The sequence below is a fragment of the Chanos chanos genome, chromosome 3 (genome assembly GCF_902362185.1).
Source record: "Chanos chanos chromosome 3, fChaCha1.1, whole genome shotgun sequence".
Taxonomy (NCBI): Eukaryota; Metazoa; Chordata; class Actinopteri; order Gonorynchiformes; family Chanidae; genus Chanos; species Chanos chanos.
The window spans coordinates 26,612,254-26,634,768 of record NC_044497.1 but is presented as its reverse complement, the minus strand read 5'-3'; positions in this window follow the sequence as shown (position 1 = coordinate 26,634,768).

Genomic DNA, 22,515 nt, shown 5'->3' with positions numbered 1-22,515 from the left:
TGCACTTTCTCGTCTCTCTGTTGTTGTCATTTTTACAAGTTAAGTGCAACAGTTTCCATCCAGAGAGACTGACTTTCTAGCCTTTCTGCTGAGTCGTATACTCCGAAAAAGAAGACATATTATAACATTAGCTGCCTCTCCAAGCCAAACAAAAAAGAGAGAGAAAGAAAGGTTTTGAAATTGTCAGGACAGCACAAAGCAAAAAGGCAAAACAGAATACGTTTAAATTTGTTGTTGTTTCTATATTCTCTCGAGTTTTATCTTAACATCAATACTTTTTTAATCATAAGGAGATTTAGAAAGAAGGTTGACTGGTTGTTTGGTTAAGACTGATCTAATGTTAATAGTGTGCTGACAATAATTTTAATCATTGCTGAGTTCCTGATTGGATTTTGATTGGTTTTGAAGGTTGGGCAAATACACCAAGAAATTCATGAGAGAAAGGAAAACGCGGTACAATTCCCAAAACATATGTTAAAATTGTTAAAAAACGAGCTTACTCACTGACATGTTACCATAAGTTGGATTATTCAAGACGGCATCTTCTCTTTTTATGTAAAGCCTCACCATTACGTCTGTCTGTCTCTCGCTCTCTCGTTTCTCTTTGACGCAAATACTGCTCTGCTTGTTTTCTTTTCCATACTTTCCCTCGCTTGATCTGACAGCTATTCCTCCAATCCTAGCCCATTTACTCCTCCACCTTTACTCTCCTCTAATCTTTCTTTCTTTCTCTCTCTCTCTCTCTTTCTCTCATCCCTCACTTCCATTCCACACACCCCTCCTCTCAGCTCTTTTCTCTGTTCTTTCCCTCCCTTCTTTTGCTTCCTCTCCCCACTCACCCAATCAAAGCTTTCAGGATCCCAATAAAACCATGGTTTATGTTCCCCGCCCATACAAATAAATACCAAAAAAGGAATCTTCATCATTTATGACGCCCGTTTATTTGAAAAATAGATTTGTAGCGTGGACGGGTCCATACAGAAGGGCAGAGAGGGGAGAGAGACTGGTGATAAGTGCAAAGAAATGAAGACGGGGAAAGCATAAAAGTGGACGAATACCAGCAAAGCCAGAAATAGATGACCGTGTATGAGTGCTGAGAGACAACAGGGTAGGGCAAAGGGGAGAGAGAGAGTATGGGAATAAGTGTACACGTTTCATCATCAGCTCATTGTGCAATCTGTTAGACATTATATGATTTAGACTAAAGGATATAAAATGACAGACAAGACAGTAATTTTGTCTGAGACAAGTGGTTCAGATCATTTTTTAAATAAATATTACATAATACCTTAATGCCTAACACTCACCCTGCTAAGTCAAAACTACATTTTCATCAGACTGTGTCGTGTGTGTGTTTGTGTGTGTGTGAGTGTGTGTGTGTGTGTGTGTGTGTGTGTGTGTGTGTGTGTATGAACATGCCTGTTCCAAGAGGAACTTCCTCTGAGGAACACCAAGAAGAACTAAAAATTGTTTAACCTTTGTGTGTTAACACTTTTAGTTACTCCACTGTGTTGTATTTTGTAGTATTGTGTTGTAAGAGGCATAGTGTCTTTTTCAATAATCCAGTTATTCTAGTTAGTCACTGGCTTTGTTTGTTTGTGTGGGTGAGTATGTCTCCCATGGCATCTCACCATGATAATCAGTGTGAGATATCTTCGTACTGTCTGTGTTTGATGAACTGTGTTTATATGGTGTGATATTGTCTAAAGAGCACATTTGATATCCGCTGTTTTCAGGCAATGCAATGAGTCATCCACTCTAATCTGACCTAGCCTACATCTCAGTATTACCTTGTTCCAGGTCAGGAGGTCAAACTTGGAACACAGCACGCTCACAAAGATAAACACTTCAGAATTCCACAGAATTCAATTGCTGTTTGCTGACAGCTAAAAAAAACAAGACAGGGGTATCCTATGTCAATAGAAATACGTATAATATGCATAATATGCTTGTTTTCTTTTCTTTTCGCTAATTTATTTTTCACTTGATATTGTGAGGAGACAAAATTAGGCCTATTTAAGTTTGGAAAGCCCAGAAAAATACATATAGGCACACTGCCAATGCTGCCACTGCTAGCACTACTGCTAGCTTACTACAGCTACCACTACTGATAATTATAATTATCGGTGTTATGCTGCTAATGGGTGTTATTATATGAAGTTCTATTATACTGGAAAATATGGCTTCATCTCCCAGTTTTGACAATGCCTTTTTGGGTAGCAGTTTAAATAAAAAAAAAATCACAGTCTGACACAAAGCCGTCACTAGTCTCAAAATGTCAAAATGTTTCTGTTGGGAAAATCTAGCATTAGAAAATGTGACGCAACACTGCTACACCAGGCATCTGATACAATTAGTCATCCATAACGCTGAGTAGGTGTATAGACTACCTTTTCAGCATAAATTAAGGAAACAACAGCGGTGCTAACAAGAGCTGAAATAACATTTTCAATGTGGGAGTTACATTAAACAGAATGGAAAATCGCCTGTATAGTTGTACAAATTGAAATCTTTTGTAAAGCACATATGTTGTGAGAAGCAGCAGTTAACTGGTAGTCCGGTAAGGCTGAAAAATACATTTAAAAATGAAGATCATTCTAGAAAATGTTTAATTAGACAGATAAAAAATACACCTGCTGATAATCGACATTACTGCCAGTTACGTGTCCTCCAATTTTTTCTCTTATCAATGCAAATTGATACACTGTTGACTAAATTTACTCAGGTGCATGTGAGCCAGCAAACCGGCGAAAATAGATAAACAAACAGCGAATTAATAACGAAAAACTTCCAGACGCCCTAGCTAAGAAAGTACAAACGTTTTTTTAATTGTTGCATGTCGACTTATTTTCTCATTAAATGAAAAGAGGTTTTTTTGCATTAGTGTTATTCTGTAGGACAGTTTAGTTGGGAACAGTTTTATTTACAAGTGATTCTTACCCGACAAAAGCCAGTAATTGCCGTTTTACAGAACCCAGATTCCCGTAAGAATAAAAAATCAAGCGTTTTTTCCAGATATTTATAAGGAACCGTCATCTCAGTTTGCTCCGGTGGGAGTCATGGTTTGTACCAAATTGAGTGTGAAGAATGCCCTGGAGACCTGCTAAATTTTCCACCATAGCCCTCGTGACTGTCAAACGTATTACAGGTAGCCCGACTTGAGCCAGACCTCACAAGGACGTGGTCACAATACATCCATGCGCACACCTCCAGACCTTTCATCAGGAGGTACCGTTCATTTGTAGGCTAGGCTCACATCTATGGCTGTACAGATCATTTAAATGTGCTATAAATGGTCTTTTAAGTCATTTGAGTGAGAACACAACCCATTTTAACAATCCTGACAATACATTAACACTCTGTAAACCGTGGAGAGGGTTGAATAATACCTCACTGTAAGCTTCTAAAATAGTTCTGTATGTTAAACAATGAAACTCATAGCACATGCACGCAGACATTGTGCCAGTAGAGACTGCGGCTTCTGTGCTATTGTGTCAAACTGTTCATTTCCACATGCATTTTGTTCTCAGCAGTTTAAGATGTTAGATACAATCTGCTCGCTCCCTGCTGTGTTATCAGCCTGCTTCTCCACACAGTTTGTCTGTCACGGCTGATTCATGAAGACGCTGGAACCCTCCCCTCCCCGAGCGGTTTTACTGAGCGGATTTTAACAATGATCGTGGAGCTCCTTATCTCTCCCTCATCCCTTCATCTCTCACTTTGTCTCATTACTCTACCCTCGCGCGTATACTGGACCATTTGTCCCCTCCTGACTAAGCTTTTTACAGAGGCACCCTGCAATGGAGTGAGCACACCAGTCTTGCGGTAGTAAAAAGGTGAGAGTCATGTAATCTTTTGAATTTGTGGAGTTTCCCCTCTCTCTCTCTCGCGCTCTCTCTGTTCTCCTGCCCTCCCTGTACTGTAGAGGTAATACCACAATTCCAAAACCTCACTGAGTGATGAGACAAGATAAGTATTTTTAACTACAGGTGGTGTTATATGTACTAATCTGCAGAGCTCCAGATTTACATGGTTTAATTAAAGGTTCAGGCAATATCTCAAAGTTTTACAAGTAACTAAATCACAAAGAGGACTACAGTTACCAAAAATTAGCTGTCAGGATACTAAAGAGCACGTGTAAGAAATGGTTGAAGATAGAGGAATGTATTGAGATACGTATGCAGTTCCTGTCATGAAGAGAAACTCGAGAGCAGCATGCTTGAGAAAAACGTCAAAACGCATCAGAGCTTTTTTTTTTTTTTTTTTTTTTTGAACAAACCCCAGTTATTCAAATAAAAAAAACAAAAACTTATGCCTAAAACTTGATGCAAGAATGATCTGTATTACATCTCTCTTTGTTTAATAATAAATTATAAACAGTTAAGTCTGATAAACAGTTAACTACTGAGGTTTATTTGCCCTTGTTAGTTCTTTTATGATGTTCACAGATCTTTGATTTCATAGCTAAACTCTTCAGCTGGAGATAGCCAGGGAAAATCTCAACTCCTATTCATCATCTATTAAAAATGACTGCACTTGGGGGGAAAAAAGGGAGATCAATATCGACTATACAGGCACTGAGGAATTAGTGATGAGAGATGGTTAAAGATAAATTGTAAAGCTGGTTCATGGAGAGAATTTCAATGGAAAGTATTTGGTTTTCTAGTAGTATTTAAATTTTTTTTCTGCCACAAATTCAACCAGTGGTTGTTGAAGAGACTACAGAGTATAGTTACTTACATGTCTCTTGGCATTGTCATGTCCTGGATCGTAAATGGAACATGAAACACGATGCTTTGAAAGGGAAATTGTCGTACGTCTCCCAAGGCGACCCTAGTTATCAATCTGAACAGCTATATTTGGTGCAGATATTGTTTACAGCTGGAAACAAGAGCGACTGTGTATAAGTGGTTTAAAAAAAATGTCAGTCATACAAAGGGATTTGCTCAATGGAGAAAGATTACATTTCTCCTGAGACTACAGACAGAGACTTTCGATGAAATATGGTCCCTGCTGGCGGATATAGTATAGCTATCCTTAAGTTATTATAATACATGTTATATAACACGATACTATGACCAAAAGTTCCATGTGAATTGCAGCCTTTCCCCGTTATTTTACTGTTTTATTTATTTATTTTTTGTTTTGTTTTTGAAATGTATGTGTCTGATCTGATTTGCTTTATCTCTTTATGAAGAAGAAGAGAAAAAAAAATCAGTACAAGTCATGTTTCACCCTTTCCAAGATGAAGATATCAAAAAAGAAAAAAAGAAAGAAAACTGGAAATATAAAACAAAAGAGTAATTTATTAAAAAAAACTGTACATACTTTATGTGGTAGAAATGTTGCAGTCTCTCAAGGATCCGTGCAGTCTCTCTCTCTCTCTCTCTCTCTCTCTCTCTCTCTCTGACACACACACACACACACACACACATTAAATTCACCTTTTCACTGAGCAAATACGCCCACACACATATAAGCACACGTTCTGCAGTAGGGGTAGGTGTTGACTTGACAGAATTAAAAAGGTATATCCCGCGAGCTGAACAGAAATTTTGAAAGTAGGTCACCAAACCGATCCTTTATACCGTCACATCACCCGACACACTCTTAGCAAACGACCAATGAGAAAAAAAAAAAAAAGCTTGTTTCCTTATGTCAATTCGTTTTCCGTACCATCAGTGCCATCATTTCAGATACACGGAGGACACTAAAGGGAATAGGCTGAACAGCAGAGTGCTGAAAACTGTAGGAAATTAGATGTTTGTCTCAATCCATTGAGATCACATTATGTTGTGCAGTGACACGATCGCAGCGTGTTAAAGAGGGTTTTTTTCCCCCCCTACCGCTAATTAATTGTGCATTATTCAACAGGGCCATTGTGAATCAGTTGGCGTCTTAGTCTGTTATCCAAACCTCCAGTTTGGCATCAGGGCAGCTTTTCAAAGCCGATAAGACCACTCAATAGGCATATCCACTTCTCCACCCCTCCTCCCATACCTGGGCCCCACATTACTAAATGTACACAACTCATTTCACTCTACTTTAATGATCACACGTCCATTGGAGAATTTTCCACAGATAACAACTGATTCATTTGTGGAAATGGCCAAAACCCATTTCCCCAAATGATTTGATGTCAAACAAAATTAGGTCTCTTAGGACAAAATTTGTGCCGACCATTTTCTCCTTAGCTCAGTTGCATCGACGTGCCATGACCTCTTTGCTAAACTAGTCACAGTGAAAGTAAACACATTATATCGCTATTGCTTGCCAAAACAATCCATGAAAAAATGATAAAAAAAAGAAACTGTTATGCACCATTGCTTAGCCAAATACACACCTTTGTTTGATTGGTGGTTTCTCTGCGTGAAAAGATTTGGTATTGATGTGATTACTTGTATGCTCACAAAGTCTATCAATATAGGTCAAGATTTCTGTCAACATGGTTTCTTTTTTTGTTGGTTTTTTTTTCATGGAAAGCCCCATTTACCAATGGACAAAGTCAGCACAACTCTGGTTCAGTCAAATGTGAGGGAAGTGGTTTTGAGAAATAGGAAGGAGATTTATTAAATTGCATCTGTGTTAAAAAAGAATGTGTTGTCAGCTGTTATTTCGACTGAAATTCCTAATCAGCATCTAAATTGTTTCATAAGAACACATGTGGGAGACTGCTAGATTTTCTGCTACGTGATGTGGTCTCCATTAATGACTCCAATTTCATCACTAAATTAACTCTCGGTTGGCTTTCTCTGAGGGCAGCTGGTGTAGAAAACATTTGTCCAATTTTAGAGGTTTTTTTTTTTTTTTTTTAATTTTTTTTCCCCCATGAAAGAGGAGGCGAGAGGACTCCTTCAGTGTTTACAATGGGGACATTAGCAGTAAGCACATGAGGGAGTCATCAATCTTGTGCCTCACATTAGAAAAACTTATGTAGAGTTCTGCTGGTGTAAAGTCCATCCAAAATAAAACTACAGAAAGTCCAGTCCAGATCTCACACATACATCCCAGTTGTGTTAAGGGTGAAAATATAGTAATTTTGTAATATGGTGTGTTAGACAGTATGCACAGCAGCATAACCTGTAAGCAAGTTTTATGTGTGTGTTTATGAGCACATTTATGTGTGTGTGTGTTTGTGTTTTGTCTTTTCCCTCACCTGTCTCTCAGTGCATGGTCCTTGCCTTTGTAGAGATCCACTCTTTTTTAACACCTTACAAAAACAAACAAACAAAAAGAAGAAGAAGGAAAAAAAAGCAGAAAAGAATTTGGTTTCCTCAGCACATGGTGCCTGACATTAGGCAGTAACATGACCCTGACTTTGACTTGTTTAATTGGTCACTTTTTGCGCAGTCAGGTAAAGTAAATCATCTTTGCCTGGCAGGAAACATGACACCGCAGCACTGTAAAGAATAAGCTTGACAGGGGCAGCTTATCTGAAAACGTATACAGGCATCATTCTACTTACTCTCGTAAAATGATCTTTACATGGACTTTGGGCCGTATAATGTCACATCAAAGCCTACAAGAATCCATTAACCATTGAAAATTATGTAAGAAATGTGTGTGCGCTCACACACACACACACTTATTTGTACATGATTAGCAGAAAAGCACTTACTCTGATGGGGTCTTATCCAGGTATTTTTCACTATTTTGTGATAATCCACTTTTTTTCGTCCTGTTCTCTCTATCTCCTCCACTCCCGTTCAGAAGCACAGCTCTCCCGATGAGTCCTGTCAGGACTGGTGAGTTAGTGTAATTGCTCCAGTGTTGATGAATGGGTTGTGTGTTGTCTCACCAGTCTATGTGAGATTGTATGTCATCTTGTGAGTTTTTTTTTTTGTTGTTTTTTTAGCTTTGCCCCCAAGCCACTGAATGAGTGAATTCTCTTGTTGTTTTCTTATTCCAGTTCCTCTCAGAAGCAGATGTATGCGAGTTATCCTGAGAAAAATATACGCATTCCCAGAGTTGCGTGTCCGTGTCTCCTTTTTCCCAGCCTAAACATGCGCAAGTGTGTGTGCTGATGGCGCTGAATTTGAGCTCTGCCTACTTGAACTCACCGTTCCTTGCTCTCTCTCTCTCTCTCTCTCTCTCTCTCTCTCTCTCAGTTTCTCTCTCTCTCTCTCTCTCTCTCTCTCAGTCTCTCTCTCTCAGTCTCTCTCTCTCTCTCTCTCTCTCAGTTTCTCTCTCTCTCTCTCTCTCTCTCTCTTTCTCTCCCCTCCTCCTGGGTCAATTCTCCTGTCCTCTGGAGACGCAGGGAGGAGTCAGAAGAGGAAGGAGGAAGAGATATTTCTCCTTTTCACCTCCTGCATGATACTCAGAAAGGTCAATGGATTGGTGACAGGGAGGTCGAATATGTACTCAGCACTCCCTGAAAACAAGTCCGCAGAGTGTGTCGGATAGGGCTGGACTGTCGTGGCTCATCTGTGGGACTATTTGCATGTGCATGTGCATTGACCTGTGAAGGGTGTGGCCACATGCTGTGTCAGTGTGTTTAGTTTGGTGTTAGACACTGGTCTGTTTACAAATATGAGACACAGTGTGACACTGACAAATGTCTAGGCTCTGTTTACCAAAAAAGAGAACCTGCATAAAAATCATTCAGAACATTCACATAACAGGACAGCAGAGTGTGTGTCTAGCGGAGTGCCTTTGTATCTAAAGGTGTGTGTGTGTGTGTGTGTGTGTGTGTGTGTCTGTGTCTGTGTGTGTCTATGTGTGTGTGAGAGAGCGAGAGAGAGAGAGAGAATGAGAGAGAAAAAGAGAGGGGGGGGATGGAGACAGGCAGAGAGAGATAGTGATTTTAGTACACCCAGAGCAGTCTCGGATCAGCCTCACTGCGTGTCTGTGGGTGTGAGAAAGAGAGAGAGAGAGAGGAAGAAAGAAGTAGAGAGTGAGAGAGAGAAAGACAAAAGTGAGAGAGATATTTTGATGTTAGCCCTGTCCTGTCCTTGCCTTAGGAAGACACAGGAACAGGGAATGTTTTATCATGTCCACTGATGTGTCTTTAAATCCTAAAATACCCATGGATCCTCTCTCTCTCTCTCTCTCTCTCTCTCTCTCTCTCTCTCTCTCTCTTTCTCACTCTCACACACACACACACACACACACACACACACACACACACACACATAGACACACATACATAATTATGTAAACACACTCACACATACACATGTATATATGTATTCACACACACACACGCATACACACACTCACACACACACACGGGCACATGTCTTTATACTGCTATTTTTCCCTTCCCAAAAAACATCTGCAGAGCAGAATATATTTACAACTCATGCATCTAATGAGTTTCTCCAGATGTCCAAATTCATTTCTCATCAGATTTATTGATGCTGACTGCTGCCACGCCCCAGCAAAGAAAGACTACAGCTAGAGACAAGAAGCCCTATATTTCTGTCATCTGAGATCAGTTCCTATGGCAATGGCTAACTGGAGCGACACCCGAATCTTTACATACATTTTAAGCAGTTTCTGCTTGTTGCCAGAAATAAAATGATGACAGTTGTTTTCCTTTGAGAATGAATTTCTTTGGCTTTCCTCTCAGCAACTTGTCTTCTTAGCGGCTAGCTTTGATAGCTGCTGAGTAACCAAAAACAAGCAAACTAAAGCGCCCTCCAAGCCTAGAATGCAGCTAAACCTAACATTTCTTAAAGCACTCTTCTGTGAGGATTCTCATAACTCAGAGTTCCAGAACACTGCTTATAGCATCAAGCTATTCTACAACTTTCCAGCTACCACTTGTTTAAATAAACATAATTTTATTCAACCTTAACACACTATCGTGCACTGACTTCCCTGCTGAATGCAAAATCCCTTAAATTGTCATACAGTTGTCTTTTGAACAACCACAAACAGGTTTCTCCTCTAAACAAATCCCTCATAGTTACCACTTGTGTATTAATAGATGGCAAGCAATAATCATCCATCATCAGTGTTGGACAGATGTAGACTAAGGTGTGGCTCATCCCCATAGAGAGCTTTAAAGAGATTGTGTTAGTACAAACCCACCTGAGGAAAAAAAAAAGAAGAAACTTTTAGACTTTACAAGTCAGGTAAATAACCGTGAGCTAGAAAGAATGCAGTGCTTTTGTGTGGTTGGTGCTTTATGAAAAGAACATGGAGAGAAGACTGACTAACCTAAAACACAATGTTAGATCTCATGTACATGGAAGAATAGACTTTTTGGGCTTTTGACCTCTTTCTCTCTCTGTCTTCTGTCAGAGTGGAATTTGTCACCCAGACATATTACGACATGCTGACTGGTTTTACTGGTGCGTACATAGAACATGTCTGTATCTGTGGTGAGTGAGTGTCCACAAGCCTTCCTGAGCTTTTAAAAAAAGAGACATCAGAGGAAAGTATCAAGTGGCAAAAAAGAGACAGAGAGCTCCGGAGGTCCCGTGTAATGCACGGACCCATCTGCTTCTTGCACGTTGGCATGCTGAAGCACTTTGGGCAAATGTGTGTGTGTGTGTGTGTGTGTGTGTGTGTGTGTGTGTGTGTGTGATTTTGTGTATGTGAGGGACGTGGCCGTGATGGGGCATGCACAGGAGCCTGGGGGAGGGGGGTGGTAGAGGAGAGGGTTGAGAGGGGGGGGCTTTTCACAGTAATACACTGGGAAACAACTTCTCTTTACTCCTGAAGATAACTGCTCACCTTCAGTTATCTTCATCATTCTAGTTCTTTCCCCTCTCGATTTACTTTTTTGTTAAGTTATTTGTTTGCCTGGCCAGTATTTTCTAGGCCTTAACTGGACACATATTGTGTATTCTGCCTCTTTTTTGTGTGTGTTTATGTGCAGAGGGTGAGCCAACTTTCTCACCATGAAATCCTGACACAGATTAACGGGCGAAAAGAAGGGAAAAAAAGCATAAGAAGACGAAGAACAAGGAAGAAGGGTGATCCATCAAAGGCTCACAAAAGGTGAGTGAACAGAATTTTGTCAGGACAAGGTGAGTCTGTGGAGAACTCCTTTGTCATTCATTATCGCGTGTCTTTGCTCTCCTGGACTTCTCACTCTGTCAACATGAAAGTGAAGGAACAGGAAAAACAAGACAGACTATAAGTCAAGCATGAATGAGAGACCAAAAGAGAAAGAGCAAACTGATACATTTCTGATTTGCTTTCCATAAAAAAAATCATCTTAATGAGTGAAAAAACAAATAAAAGGAAAGAAGTACACGGAAAAGAAAATGCCGTGCAGGAGGATACAATTGTCAGAGGAATTTGAAAAGATAAACACAACCAACCAAAAGGGACAGAGATGATCGGGCTGTGGTAGGAGTTGTGGGTATAAAAAAAAAATGTTGGCTCAGAGAGAAGATAGGAGATTGACTTCTGAGCTCTGCTGAACCAAACAGGAGAAACACTCAAGAATCACATTTGGAGTTTAACAACTCAGGGAAATGAATAGAGAAACACACTGGTAACATTCAGCTTGCTGCCCAATCCATCAAGCCAGCACATTACGTCAATGCTGGACGCGAGAGCAAGTGGACACTCTCCACACAAACAGGCTCATTCACTAATTTGAAGGCGTTTTGGATCAGAACATATATGCAAAACAGGGTGATGGAAATAGAGCAAGTGAATTACTGTGAGCAGAAGCCTGGTGTTTTTGCCCTGGACTGGATTGTGGTTAACACACTGATTTCAGAGAGTGCAGAGGAACATGGCTAGACTCTGTTTGTTTTGCGTGTATTGGTTTTAAGCTGTTTGCTGTATGTGATGTGTAGACCATTTCAAATATTCACTTGCAGAACCTGAGACAGTGTTTGGTGTGTGTTTCTGGCTGCTTGATGTGCTGTGTTGATGTTGAGCTGTGTGTAAAGGTGTGTAGAATGAACATGGAAATTTGGAGTCATGGTTATACACGAGAGCCATAACATCTCGTCTGTGTGTGTGTGCGCGCTCACGCGTGCGTGTGTGTGTGTGTGTGTGTGTGTGTGTGTGTGTGCCACGTGAAAACACTGACTAATGCTTGACCCCCCCTCTCTCTGGCTTCTCTGTTACACACACTCACTCCAAGCCATGGGACTCAGTCACAAATAGGTCCTGTCACACAGACTCTAAACGTAACCTTCTGTGTGTGTGTGTGTGTGTGTGTGTGTGTGTGTGTGTGTGTGTGTATCTCTGTGTGTGCATGTGCACTTTGTACTCCCGTGGATGAACAGTACTCTAATTGCAGTCTTTAACTCAGTGGGAGACAAGAGGGAAGGGGATATGGACGAGAGCTGAGCAGCTTCAGTTTGTTTGGATGAAATTCACTTTGAACTGTGGCTGATTCCCATTACCAGTATGCCCTTTTCTCGCTAGGACAGCGTTTAAATGCGCAACAATAGCATTTTGTAATCACGCTGTTGACACGAACACAAACAAAAAAGAGTAGGCCGAAACCACCGTCCTGATGGGTTTAACCAACAAGACTTTTCATTGTCCGTTTGAACGCTGAATTTCCTCAGTACACTCTGTAAACACACTGCAAACCCAATATCTCTTTTAATCAGATGGTTCTGAAATCATTAGATTGTATATACTGTATGTATTTTTCCATATTCCCTGTGCAAAAACACTGCCAAAATAAAATGAAATCAACAGTCCAGTCACTGTCTGGGTGGGGACAGGATAACAAAATGATTGACAAAATTGGGAGGAAACTCCTTAGTACAGCACAGTAATCTAGTGATTCATGTAGTCATTTAGAAGCCGTTAGTACACTGAGAGTACACAGCTTCTTACTGTGACAATAGCCTCATCCTGTGTGTGTGTGTGTGTGTGTGTGTGTTAATTTGCTTAAGATATCCAAAAGCATCTGGATTCCAGATTTATTGGGAGAGGCTGTTTTTTATTTTTCTCCTTCTTCTTCTGCTACTTCTTCTTCTTCTTCGTCTTCTTCTTCTTATTATTATTATTATTAACAATGAAAAACATTTCTTGGACAAAGTCAGGCTATAAAAACAAGTATCATGTAACTAAATCAATGGACCGACAAATTTTTAGAGTGATTTTTGTTCTTAATGTTATACAATGTATCAAAATAATTTCTTGTCTCCATCATAAACCATTAAAAATGTTGGAGAGAAAATCAACCTATTAAACTTTCAACACCATCAAGAATCTGCACTTCTGTCCATGTATCATATCCACATATCGCTGAAAATCTTGAAAAACAATGTGCCTTTCTTTCTTTCTCTCTTTCTTTGCTTTTCTTTTCTTTTTCTTTCTCTTTTTCTTGTTTTTTCTTTTTCTTTTACTTTTCTTTATGTAAAACAAAAATATTACTATCCTGTTGAACAAGTTGTGAAAACCTTTGACATCAGTTAAGCGAACTGAAAAGGGTTCTGCTAAAGCAGTTTCTCAAGGGAAAGTAAAGATATTAGAAGGGTCGTCCCAACAGCTACAAATCTCACAATAACAGAAGTTTGCCTAGCCAACCAAAGTCATTAGTCATTAAGATGTGCCAAGGTCACGTTTATTTGTCATCCTGTCATCCCCCCACCTCCACCCGCCTGCATGCAACATCCAGTTGTAGGCATGGTTGGCTGCACATAGGTCTTGTGCCAAACTCAGGATGTGTGGTCCCATTTGTTTTAGTTGTACTGTTTTATTTTATTTAAGGGCAATACTTGGGTTTTGAGTCATTACAAGCAGAAGTTCTTCAGTGCTGTTGCCAGTGAAAGGTACTTACGCCAGTTGTTACCAGCTAGAGACAAGGTGATGCCTGATTTTACCTCAGGGCTGCACTCTGGAAATTAAGTGTACTTAAGTGTACTTAAAATTCCTATCTTTTACCATTATATTGACTGTGTCTTTCAGAGAGGAAACGTGTAACTGTATTAGAAAAAACGAAAACAAAAACTAACTAACAAAAAGAAAAGACACTCAGTGCCTGGTTTAATACATACACCAGCCTATTAAAAGCTTGCTATATAAAGCAGGTTGACAGGACAGTATCAGAGGAAGAGGTTGCTGAATGTGTGAATGGGTATAAGAAGTGACTTAACTGACTTTGATCATTGGAGCCGGGCACACTGGCCCCAGCATCTCATATACTGTTGGGCTTTTGAGGCTATTCCCACTCTGCATCATCTAGGATTTCGAGTAATGATACAGCAAACCCCAAAGCATGCAGCTAGCAGTAGTCTTGTGGGGGAGAACAATTTGTTGACGACAGAGCTGGAAGGAGAAAAAAAAATGGTACAATAAAAAGTGCAAGCTAACAGGCAGGCCATAAGTAGGCCCACAATGGCACTCTGTAGCGCAGCAGGATGGCGCAAAGAAAGGCATCTCAAAACACACAGCTCAGCGGTCTCTGTCACGGATGGGTTCCAGTAGCAGACAAATACACCAGATTCCACTTTTGTCAGTAAAAAACAAGGAGAATCAGCTCCAGTGGGCAGCTCCACGATCACCAACTCTGGACAACCGAGAGGTGGAAAAGTATTGTTTGAACCGATAAACCTCACAAATACGCTCCTGGTGCCTCATGTGGAAGAGATGTTCAGGATTTGGCATCAGCAATACGGGTCCTGCCTGGCCTCAACTGTTCGGGCCGGGGGCGGTGGTGTAATGGTGTGGAGAATGTTTTCCTGGCACAAATTCAGTCTCTTGACACCAGCTTTGAACAACGATTGAATGGCACTGCTGAGAAATGTTTGGACCTGGGTTGTCAAACGTGTCGGCGCCCAGCTATGTGATTAATGGACACACCGAACGCAGACAACGAGCCATTCAGTCCACCGTATACTCCCATTCTCATTCTGTTAACCTGAATCCAGTCTGTGATTGGACAAATAATTACCTTTCCTTTAATCACCATTACTGCACAGTTCTTTGAGGAACGCAGGTCTCAGCGCATGAGGGGAAATATACAGACCCCCAAGAGTTCATAGTAGAAAAAAAGAGGAAATGATGTGCATTCCACTGCAATTTGTTTGGCGTTCTGTCACAAATGGTATACGATCCTTTTCCAAAAAATTTTGGTGCTCCCTTCCAAAACACCCAGATAAGTTAGCCAAAACCAATAGTCAAAGAAAATGTTCTTGGACTTTTTTGGTATTGTGGTAAGTCTGCTGTGAGAGTTTCAGTGGTCCAAATTTGAATCTCACAATTCCAGAGCTAACCATGGAACTTTCACTTTTAAATTTCGCAGATTCGTAGCAAAGTGAAGCTGGTTTGGCATCACTGTATCTTTGGTACATCACTGACGCAGCTCACAAGTGAACAAGAAAATCAATTATTTTTCAGGACTTTATTCAGTACGATGTTTGCTTGCTCTTTTTTGCCCTGAGCCCCGGGCTTTCACCAGAAGGACGGGCTTTGCATTCAAATTCATCACGCATAAGGCACCACGGGAGCGAAAGGTGATAGCTACGTGGATTTTATCCTGAGGTTTTTCCAATTGTATCTCAGCATGACACAGAAGATCTGTTTCATTGTGCAAAAACAACTCTCACTGAAGATGTGAAATGGATACCACCACATACTGTATTTTGATGTGTGTAAAAATAAATAAAAAAATAAAATATATTTTTCCTCCTACTTGTGGCAAGAGACTTAACTGTTTTTCAGTAGTCACCAATATGTGTTACATTTCAATGTGTTTTACTGTGTATATCATTATTTTATTTGGGGAAGCAATTCTCAAATGAAATAAAAACATGCACATTGTTTCCTGTCCCATTACGACTGAAGTAGACAGGAATATTTTGGGAAAACTGATTTAATGTTATTTAATGTGACTGTGTACTCGTGTTTAGCTCAAAAATAAGCAGTGTGTGTCCGTGTGTGTGTGTGTGTGTGTGTGTGTGAGTGTATACGTGTGTGTATGGGTTTGTACATTCTCATGCACGTACATGTTTGTGTTTACGCATATTTGGAATGTATGAGCGAGAGTTGACGCAATCCAGTAATTATGATGATGATAATAATGTTTATTTGTTTGAGTTGGTGGAAAAAATGAAAGGTGTGAGTGAAAGAGTGCTTTGTTGGACAGTTAAGGAGCGAGAGATGATGAAGGAGAGGTACAGGAAGAGCCAAGGGAAGAGGAGAAGGAAGAGGAGGGGGGAGAGAGAAGGGTGAGGGGGTGAATGTTGCCGTCTGTGGGCAGGGAGAGGGCCCTGTGGTATTTTTCCATGCCACTGTGGTTAGATGCCTGATTGATAAAGTAAGTGTGTGTGTGTGTGTGTGTGTGTGTGTGTGTGTGTGTGTGGGTGTGTGCGCGTCTGTGTGTGTGTGTGTGTGTCTGTATGTGTGTTCATGAGTTGAGACCACAGACGGTGTTCAATTACAGTGTTTCCTTTTAGAATGATTTACCATGCTCTAATATTAAGTGGATTAGAGTGCTTGACACTCTATTAAACATTTACGACCGTGTGACAAATTCACAACTCACTTAATGTCACACAAATGCAAATTATGCCAAAATCCAAACCCCTGGGCCCTTTAAAAGTGTCAGCATGTGGTTTTTCAGCACTTCTGATTCATAACACAGTATAACTCAAACTGTGTTGAATCAGACAGCTGAACGAAGAAAGAAGTAACAAGTCATCACAGAGATAGAGAGAGACAGAAAGAGAGAGAGAGAGAGAGAGAGAGAGGGAAGAGATCACTTAAAATATGGGAGCAATTTCTGCTGGCTGGAGGTGTGCATATGGCTATTTGCTTAGGGACTTTTTCTCATTAACTTCACTAGAGAGAAAAAGAAGAGGCGGTGAGGGGGTGAGCTGGAAAAATGCGTGAAAAGAGGAAGATAGGATGTTGAAAGAGAATGGCAATATATTTTACCTATTTTAGCAGTTCATAGAAACAAAAGGACAGATGGAGGGTGTAACTAGGATGAAGTTGAGAGAGACGCAGACAAAATAGGTTAAACATTTTCCTATCAACATCTGGAAAAGCAATCAAAATACAAAGAAAACAATGACAGCATTTGAGTGAGTGAGAAAGGGAGAGAGAGAGAGAGCGCGAGATTAAGGAGCTCAGAGGGATGAAGAGAAGAGAGTGAAGGGATTGGTAACTATGAAAAAAGGGAAAAAGGAAAAGTTCTATCACAAAGACTGGCAGAATATATAAACTATATTAATATGTAAACTAACCCAGCAGATATTAAATTTATTCACATTACACTCAGAGGAAAAGACATTATTGACTCAAAGAGGAAGAAGAATGAGAGAGAGAGAGAGAGAGAGAGAGAGAGCAAGAGAGAGAGAGAGAGAGAGAGAGAGAATGGTCTCACATTACCGTGAATGAAACACTAAAATGTGTAAGTGATCTCGACGTCAGAGGCGTTAGGTTAGATCAAATTGCACTTCATCAGGTATGTAATGGCTTTTTAGTGGTTCTGCTGGGGAGCCACACTGGATGACAAACAACAGAACTGAGAAGTCGTGGATTCTGACCATCTGACCCCTTTTGTAACTGTTTTTCTTTACCCTGAAAAGAGAGCGTGAGTCACGTTTTGAGCAAACACACATGTTCCTCCTCCCAGTCAAGGAAAATTCTTTAGTTTCTCAGTTGCAGATTATAGATTTTGTTTACAGTGTGACACACTATGAATAAGCACCTCTTTATTGAATCACTGGCTATTTAAATAATGTGACCCCAATGTGAAGAACACACTAGCCATGATGGTGTTGACAGGTTTCCTGAGCATCTGTATGCACAGCAGAATCCTATTTTTCCATTTCAGCTCTTGTCAAAACACTGGGATGTGTCACACGGGCCAGAGTTCAATTTCAAAAACCTATGGACTGAGCAGAGGCGAACCAAAAAGCACGGAGACTCATTCGTTTTTGAGTATCATTGCACGGCAAAAATGAAAACAGTTTTGATGGACAATGCGGGAAAAGTCCCATGGAACTTCTCTTATTACAAGTGCTTTGTTTTTTCTAAATGTGTCAAGACACAGATCTGTGAATGTCACAATATCACTGTATCTTTACAATAACTACCACAATACAGTACAGCCAGTACAGTCTGTCTCTTACAGCTGATTGAACAAACAGATGGCAAACCACATGAATGAATATGTACATGACCAATTGATTTCAGTTCTGAATATGAAAATACATCTTAGAACCACACAGACAAACACAAACGGTCACAGTCCTTCTTCACAAACATCCGTTAATGCAACAAATGTGTATGAGAGACTGTGTGAGAAATCCTTGGACTTATCTACTCCAAGTTGTCTTAATTTAGATGTGGTTTTCACCTTCAGTTCACAGACAGGCGCTAAAAGATGTTCATTCAGCGTCCATCCCATGATCCTGCTCATGACAAAACCCGAAACTGCAAATTCGGTGCAAATTGGCAAAATTGCAGCTCATTTTGGGTTCAGTAAGAAGGCTGTGTGGAGGACATAAAGACCACTCAGGCTATAAAGCAGCGTGAGATGGCTGTTTTCTCCTCACACAGAAAGCCAATGCCTTTACATCAAATTCATATTAATGCATGTTATCAAGCAAATGCTCTTATTCTGTACAAATGTCAGCATTAGTACGAAACATAAAGTTGTTTTCTGTACAAATGTCAGCATCAGTACGAAACATAAGGTCGTTTTGGATCATTTTAGGCAAACAGCTCTCTGAGCCTGTGACGTCATATGGAGCAGTAAACGGTAAATAAAATGTCTTTTTTTGGGGGGGGGGGTGTCATCACATTTCAGTGATTTTTGTGTTTTCGCGTATTCTTACACTAAAGAATTTTACAAGTTTCATGGTGGAGAGAGAGAGAGAGAGAGAGAGAGAGAGAGAGAGAGAGAGAGAATAAAATGGAGGGAAGACGTGGAAGTCAAGGGGTGTGAAATTAGCTCAGAAACTTTTTGGATGTTTCTTTAAGCTTGTCTCGTTTTTGTTTGTTGTTTGTTGTTTGTTGTCTGCTGTCTGTTGTTGTGTTGATAATATTAAAGGGGTCATTTGCATATTGTATTTCTGTGCATGTTGAGATGGAGCAGTGGGCTGGCTCTTGTCAGTGCTACCAGTCCCTTTTAGTTGTTTTCATACCTCTTCACTCCCCTGGAGGAGAACCTGGCTCCCACACATTACCAAACTAGGACCATACTCGTACATCTCACAGATGGTCCAAGGGAATGGAGCTTGTAAAATAAATAATTTTTAGACAAAAATTGATGGAAAGGAGTGACCCCGAAGGAGTATGAGAGTGAATAGCCTCCTTGTGTCTAGAAGTGTGGACTCTAATAATGAGTTCACCTCAAAGGGTGGTGCGCTGGCATTGTCGCAAGATAAATTACCCACCAAAGCTACGTGGATGCTGAGCCATGGCCACTTGGCGCCAGAGATCAAACAATGATTATTGTGTTGCCATACAGGAGTCAGTGTCAAAACTTCTACCAGTGGAGGAAAGGAGAGAGAGACAGCTGTCTAACTGAGCTGTCTGTCCGTGCCTGGATCAGTCTGATTCTGGGATGGGTTTTAGTGTCACCCCTAACCCCTCCCTCCTGGCGCCAGGCTTTGCTATCGGGCGCCCATGTTGTCCCACAGGACATGCTGCTGTTGAGAAGCAATAAACGGAGGGAGAGAGAGAGAGAGAGAGAGAGAGAGAGAGAGAGAGAGAGAGAGAGAGAGGAGCAGGACAAAAGAGAAAAATGGAGCACAGAAGGACTGAGGTGTAGCTAAACACTCTCAAGTGTTTTTGGGTTACGCTGATGCATGAAAACGGAGGGGTGGGGGTGGGGTAGAGGGGCTGGGGGGACACTATAGGGGGAAAAAATGAGCAGACAGTAAACAGGGCTATGTGGAATGTATGTAAAAGCAACCAGACATGGCCAGTCACATGAAGAAGTGACTCTGTCTTTCATTCCAAACTATGATGTATCGTCTCCAGCACTTTGCCACCAATAAAGGATGATATATGTTGGTTAAGCTGTGGTAGGTCTGATGAAACTCCACAGAACAGGAGAAGAAAAACGAGTCTTGATGGATCAAAGATAGGGAGAGAGAAAGAGAGAAAGACAGAAATGCCATGGACAGGTATTTTAAGTTAAAGAGACAAGTTGAGATGGTAAACAGTCAGAGGAATGTAAGATACAGATCCAGGACAAAGAGCAAATGCCCTTTTGCCTAAGGACAAACACACGCACACACACACACACACACACACGGGTCAGGGCTGACAGTACTTTAACAATTTGAGTCTGCACATGATAAGTGACCAAGTTTCTCCCAAACTCAAGACCAGTGAGTAAAAACAAACAAACAAAAAAACTTTCTTTTACCTCACGGTAACACATAAACAGGAACAGAGCTGTTTTTCAGTGACATTTTGAATGCCACTCTAGACATGTCCTGTGATTATGTTTTAGTGCATAATGAAACTGAAAAGAGCTGAAAAACAGAGAGCTAAAGAGGCAGGGAAGGGTTAGGGCGTACATGTGCTCTCTGAGTGACTCGTAATCCGAGGTCATTAGCCATAAGTTGTAATTTAGCCTGAGGCAGTGCGTAGATCAATGTTTTCCCACTAGAGTGAGGCAGCCTTGTCTCTGCACAGCCAGTGTGGAATGACCCTTAGCTAACCAGCAAAAACTGAACTCTGTCATTATCTAAGCTGAGCTGCAGTATTTCCCAATGATGATCAATTGTGTGTGGGTTTCAAGAACTTTCGGTGGGGGGGGGGGGGGGGGGGGGGGGGGGGTGATAGATCATACATAAAAAGTTTTGGCTTTACATAGAGAAATGACAATCCTGTCCAATACTTACTTCTACTACAGGGTTTTTTTCTGACAAAGATGTAAAAACATTCCATGAAACATTTGATGCATATGTTTTGGACATTGAGATGTGTTTTGCTCATGTGACATACGTTTGCATGTAAATTAATATGTTGAAAAAAAAAAACTGCGCCCAGCTCTGAGATGTTTTAAATTTTAAAAACAACCTCAAAGCATTATGGGTTGTATGTTCATATCTCTGAGATTTATACAGTGCCTTGTCAATAAGGAAGTAAAAAGGTAAAATAATCAGACCTGCGTTTTCTGGTGGATTTACAGAAAAATCTGTTTTCATCAAAAGCATTTTAGAAACGGTTTACCTACAGAAGGATATGGGACAGGGTAGGGCAGGATGACGGAATAGTCAAAGGGTTAAAAAAACAGACAGGAGATGTATGTGTGTGTGTGTGTGTGTGATAGAGAGAGAGAGTAAAGAGAGACAGAGAGTGGGAGAGAGAGTAAAGAAAATAAATTAGTTTACCGTTTAATCTCATTACACAGGACTGAAGAGCTTATGATTCATTTTTAAGGAAAATTTGTTATTTGCCTTTAAAATAGATGTCATACTTTGGCACTGGTGGAACACTTTAGTTCTGTGGGTGGACAATGATAAATTTCTCTACTGATTAATGAGCAACAGGCCATGGGTCCATTTTTACATTCTTTTTTTCTTTCTTTCTTCTTCTTCTTCTTCTTCTTCTTCTTCTTTTTCATTGTTTTAATGTTTTCCTTTCCCTTTTTTTCTCCCGCTCTCTCTCTTTTCTCCCTTTTTATCCTTTTCTCTCATACTTTCAGCCTAAAGGGAGACTTTGTAAAATTACTGTAAATGTGTTAAGTCACTGTCTAGACAATCCTGGGGCAAATCATTCATGACATATGGAATCAAAGCTCTTTAAATATCAGAAAATATGACTCCTTTTGCGAGGGGATTTGATCAATTTATGTATGAAATATTGTCTGTCTGCAACAGGTAGTGTTGGTCTGATACAAACACAGTCAGAGGGAGGAATATGGGTTTAAAAGCAGAAGTGAGTTGTTTCCACCGTTTGCACCACTAGAGAGGGAGTGATTATTTGCATTTGTGTCATTTAGGTTGCCAAGAATAAATGTGTGTTTTTTTTATATAACAGTGCGTTGGCATTACACTGGCTGTTCCACACAAACGGGCAGCAGAGTCTGGAAAAAGAGAAGGAACAAGAGAGAGAGAGAAGTGGTTCAGTTTAAACAACACCTACATCAGACAAACTTGCAAAACACATAATAAAGTCAAGCCTTATTTGCAAATCATAATTCACTGGCATTTTTACATGCATTCTCTCTCTCTCTCTCTCTTTCTCTCTCAAAACATCAGTCTTTGTGTTTCCCCTTTTGCCTCATTCCATTCCAGTGCCCAGGTACTGTAAGCCTGGCCAGTGAATCGAACTTGAGTATGATTCTGATTATAGTACTCCCTCCCCAAACTCCCTTCCAACCTGCAAAAAGAAGAAAAAAATGTGGTCTATGTGGTCAGGTGAAACAGCTTTCAGAAGTCTCAAAATGTCAGGAGAGCTTGACTCAACGTTCCCCTTTTGACATGATACAGTAGAAGAACTTTATGGGCCAAACCCCCACCCAGACCCCTACCCCCACCCCCACCCAACTCCCCGGTCATCACCAAAACCCCCCTGACGGCACCAGACAGCCGCACAGCTCCATAACAGAGACATGCCTGATGCAGAATCTGCACAGACGGGATCAATTTCTCCCACCACCAAGCAAGC